Raw genomic sequence first — 5722 nt, 5'->3', positions numbered from 1 at the left:
GACGTTCAGCTGATGGTAATTGATACGCCCTACGCATTACAATATAGTGCTGCTCAGGATTCTTGAAAAACCCAAAAATTATTACCGGCACTACAATTGTGCTCGTCACCTTGAGACATAAGATGTTAAGTCTACTTTGCCCAGTAATGTCAGTAGCTACAGCGCCCTTCAGACCCAAACACAGTAATGTTTACACATTACTGCTTCACGGCAGAAATAGGCGCTGTTGTGGTATCCATAATTTAGCCGGCTTCCTGTGCAAAGGAGCCTCCCACTGGTAAAGTTATTTAAAATAAATTAGATAGTACATAAAAGTAATACTAAAAATTCAACTTGATGCGGGAAGTAATGTACTTAAACGCGATGTAAAGGATTTTCACCATAAAAAACAATGCTGTCCACGTAAATGTTAGGCCGGATTGATGGCTTACTTCAGCCACGACAAAATGAACCTTGTAAAAGGAATCGCCTCTGCTCGTAGTGACCACGGCTTGATTTATTGTCCACACTCATTTAGCTAGCCCAGAAAATGCAACTGTGTGATAAAAGTTTCGGAGTCTTTCCGTATAGGACTGAATATATATATTGTACTGTCTTTACCCAAGCTGAATTTGATTTAATAAGGTTAATTATTAAGAGTCTTTTTGAAGTCGGTTATTTTAAACGTAGTTTTTTTTGTACTTATAGTATCTTTCATAGGTTGTTCTATAAACTGCAGTAGGTTTTTTCTCGATAACATTAGGTAAACTATAGCTAACTATTTATATATAAGCTGTACACAAAAAAAAAATTACATCATCCACTTAAACAATAACATCATCCACGTAAACATGAATGTTCAGAAAAATGTTCATAAAATGAAAACTACTGGACGTTACAAGACCTTTCCAGATCTCGTTTTCAAGGGGACTTAAAAGTGTTTTATTTAAATGTGTAACACTCAAATTAATTAACGTTAATCAAAGAAAATACTATATACCACTAAGCTTACCAAAATAAGACATCAATTAATTGTCTAAATTTAATGATAGTGATCGGTGGTGGGTGCTAACGATTGGGAGAAATGGGGAGAAAGTCCACATAGCAAAGTTGGTTGTCATGTGTCATATCATATACGACTATATCGCGTCATTGTCACAGCGGGGATGGACTTTCACAAAATATATTTTAAACTATAAAGAGTAATTATAATGATTCAAAATCTACGGGATTTACCACAATGGCGCCTATTTCTGCCGTGAAGCAGAAATCTGTTAGCTTTATTATGTTTCGGTCTGAAGGGCGCCGTACCTATTGAAATTACTGGGCAAACGAGACTTAACATCTAATGTCTCAAGGAGACGAGCGCAGTTGTAGTGCCGATCAGAATTTTTAGGATTTTCAAGAATCCTGAGCTGTACTACATTGTAATGCGCAGGGCGTATCAAATACCATCAGATGAACGTCCTGCTCGTCTCGTCCCTTCTAATCTACGGGAGCGAATTCGCGCTCTCCTGATTTAAATCTCTTCACAGTGGAAACATGATTCATTGTATAGTTGATTTAAAACTGTGAAATAAATAAAAAATGGTAGAGATAAATTGAAACGTTAATCTGGTATTTCATAGCACGTAGTTGATTCAGAGGTGTATGTGTTATTGGTAACGATATTCGAATAGAGATCGTGGAACAGATTCGAAACTTAACTGTTATGCTTCGTAGATCTGAATATTTCCATTTGATAGACGAAGGTTGATTCACTTGTATTTCATCTGCAATTTCTATCGCAGCTACAATATTTTTTAAGGTGTGCGAAATTTTTAAGGGTTAAGTAATTACTGTTAAATGTTGGTAGTGAGGATCAAACCATGGCCTTCTGGACAGGTAAGAGCCCTTTGTGTCACCGACACTCCTGTTGATATCGTTAATTATCGTATCGTTAGCTATCAAATGCCAAAGGCAAAACTAAATTAACACGAGTCATAAAGCAAAGTTTTTCTTATACATGTAATATTTCGCGTTTGGGCACAGTGACAATGATTGCTAACTCATACTTAATTCAGACTAGATGTCAAGACACTACAACCTTTTTATAAGAATGTAGTGTCTCACCTATCCCCATATGTTATAATAGAATAGTCTCATCATCGTCAGTATTTATTTGTTTGCTACTCTTTGATCTACATCGTCAGAGAACATCAACGCTTGTCTATCTGTACCTACTCTTATGATATTTACGTATTTTTGTAATACAATCATTTAACAGTGTAAAAACACCTTCTCTTAAAGCATTTATTAACCATTACAATAATCATTATTATGATTGTAATTCAGTTTATTTTTTACAATCAATATACAATATTTAGGCCACCCCCCTTCCCACTGCAACTTCAATTCAATGAAATATGGGGATTCTTTATTTTCTTTTAACTCGTCGAATATAAATGCAAACTTTTTTTGTCACCGACTCTTTTGCTAAAACGAGCCTATAAGAAAGGGTTGCATCATATTAGCATTTAAAGTTAAGGTTCAAGTCAAATTCATCGTTAGTAGCAGCGTAGTAGATTTCAAATCAGCTCATGCTGCTTATTATGCATATGCACATTCTAGATTATCATATGGAATATTAATATGGGGAAACTGTTGTGAAATAAAAGATATATTTATTCAACAAAAAAAATGTATCAGAATTTTAGAAAATATTCAGCAGACGGATTCATGTAGACCATATTTTATTCAACATACAATTTTACCTCTTACTTCAATTTACATCCTAGAAGCATCTAAATTTGTTAAAAAACATTCGGACTTATACTCAACACTACCAAATAACAAGGGAAATAATAGAACTTTAAACAAATTAAAAATTCCCCAAACAAGTATGTCATTAGTGTCATCGAGCCCTCACCACATGGCAATAAGAATTTATAATCACATCCCAAACGAAATTAAAAATAAAGAGAAGCCTTCTCTATTTAAAAGACATCTTAAAAATTTCTAAGTTTCAAAATGCTTCTACTATTTACCCGAATTTTTTAATTACACTAAGTGTGAGAATTAGTTATAATATAGAAATAAATAGTTATACTAATAATAATAGTGGTATTGTCTGTATTTTTAATATCATAAGAATGTATAAAATGTATAAGACTTATTTATTTTATGTATAACATTGCTGTGCCCTTGCAGGGCGTCACATATTGTCTACCCATTTAATGTACCACCCTATTGTAAAATGTGACCTGCAATAAAATATATCGATTTGATTTGATTAGTAGTAACGCTGACTTTAACATAGACTGCGGAAATGTGCACCATCGCGTCGTACTCCTTGGTAAAGCTTAAGCTAAAATTAATATCAAATCAATATCGAATATTTATTTGAAACTGGTTGTTAATACAACAGCTTTAACCGTCGAAGATTTAATGGTTACGGTTAACAGTTAAAAGTTATGATGTCATCTAAAATTGTTAAATAGTGCAACACATCTCTTGTCTAACCGGTACTTTAACATGTTTGTTAGTGCTAAAGTTGGTTGGTGAAACCCGGCCTTACTTTTATATGTCATTACAGCATATGTCTAAGTAATGAAATAATTTGTGTGAAGGTATTTTTTTAAAAAGAACTGTAGAACTAATAGGTCGGCTGACGGATCGTCTGGTGGTGGGTAAGCACGGCCGACCAAGATATCTTGCAAAACCACTGGCGTCTTATCAGCCACCAGTTTAATACACGCTTTCTTAGAAGGTACTCATTGATATTGAAAAGCATGAATATATATTTCAATGTTTGGTTATACATACGTTGGAGCTTAGATAAAATTTATGTCTAGATAGACTCCGACAGCTGTGAACACGTCGAAAAAAATAGCGGTGTACTGTTAGCCTCTATTTTCTGGAACGCACGCACATAAGTGACATGCATATCGGGAGTCTAAGATGTAGCTTGTTATGCACACTAAAGGAAACGTGGCCTGTTGTATTGCGTTGCCTAACAGCAACAGGCTCTATATAGAAGTATAACTTATATAAGAGTGGGAGCTACAAAAGATGCTATACATTCAGACGATGATAATAATGTATGAGCATAAAAGAACTTATTAATTTTCAGATCAGGGACATTTTAAGCTAATTAATTCATAAACGATGATGTTTATTCAAAATTCTTTTAAGTAAAATAATAAATAAATGGGCCCTAAAAGGTAACAATATGCAAATATTTTTATAATATCAATAAAATTTTATCTAGATTTTATTTACAGTTAGAGTATTCAAATCGTTTTGGTTAATAAAATTTTATGATATCCGCTGTAACATTTTTACAAAAATAGATTATAAGTTCTTTGTTATAAAATTTATATCTATGACTAGCTGACCCGACAGACGTTGTTCTGTATATAATAAACAAAATAATGTTTCTAATGAATTTGTCAATAATAGAAAATATGTCCATACAAAACAAATATTTTAAATAAGAATAATTGCTTTAGATAGATTGTAATTTTTCTCCCAACAGCCACTTCGTCAATGGTGGGTGAATTAAGCTTCCTTGTGTGTTCACCGGCAGGTATTTTGTCAGCTGTAATGACAATATTATGACTGTTTGATTTGCTCGAACTAGTTGCATTATAAGCCTATGTACTTCACTGTCACTCACTAAAGAACGCAATTCTGACAAACGATACGACAATTTTCTTGACCGTTCTCTCGAGCGGTTAGCACGTCAGCTCTGCGCACGTTGGATTGACTGCGACGACCTAAGTCAGGTCGTCTTCTCCTCAACATCGGTAATTGTGATTAATCAAAGTGAGAAGAGTTCTCGCGCACTTAACAGTAAAGTGTCACTATCACTAAAGTGTCACCTTGAAACATAAGATGTTAAGTCTCGTTTGCACAGTAATTTCACTAGCTACGGCGCCCTTCAGACCGAAAAACAGTAATGCTGACACATTACTGATTCACAGCAGAAATAGGCGCCGTTGTGGTACCCATATTTTAGCCGGCATCCTGTCCAAAAGAGACTCCCACTGGTAGTGTGTCTCATATACATAGACCATTAAACCAAGTTTTTCCAGGCTGAAAAGCGTAATACCGTGTGGAAGTGGATTTCATTTTCACTTTAAAAATATTTGTCTCTCATTATTTTTAAAATTGAAAATAAAAAATAAAATTGAAGTCAATGAAGTATTCAGCTCATATAAATATAAGCTATATTTTTTTTAGATTTATGAAAAGGTACTATAATATGTATCACATATGGCTCACTATTTATTCTATATTCAGTTTCAGTTGTTGTATGTTTATAGTTGATGATATTTCCGTCCGAAATTTTTTTTGTGACAATAGGGGGCGAGACGCGCAGCACGTTCAGCTAATGGTAATTGATACGCCCTGCCCAATACAATGTAGTGCCACTCGGCACGGCTACGGCACTACAACTGCGCTCGTCACCATGAGACATAAGATGTTAAGTCTTATTTGCCCCGTCATCTCACCGACGACCGAAACACAGTAATGCTTACACATTACTGCTTCACGGCAGAAATAAGCGATTATTATTATCTAAGTTACACTTAAGTCACACTTAAAGAAGTTTTATTTCAAATAATAAAGTGTTATATAATATAAATACCCTTTTGTGTTTCAAGAACTGAATACAAATTCTAACATAATATTATGAAGCGGTTAAAATGAGAATAATGACTCGTTCACATCGCGGTCATTTATGAGAGCAATTACTATA

This window comes from Leptidea sinapis, chromosome 5 (assembly GCF_905404315.1).
Source record: "Leptidea sinapis chromosome 5, ilLepSina1.1, whole genome shotgun sequence".
Classification (NCBI taxonomy): Eukaryota; Metazoa; Arthropoda; class Insecta; order Lepidoptera; family Pieridae; genus Leptidea; species Leptidea sinapis.
Note: the sequence above shows the minus strand (reverse complement) of the source record.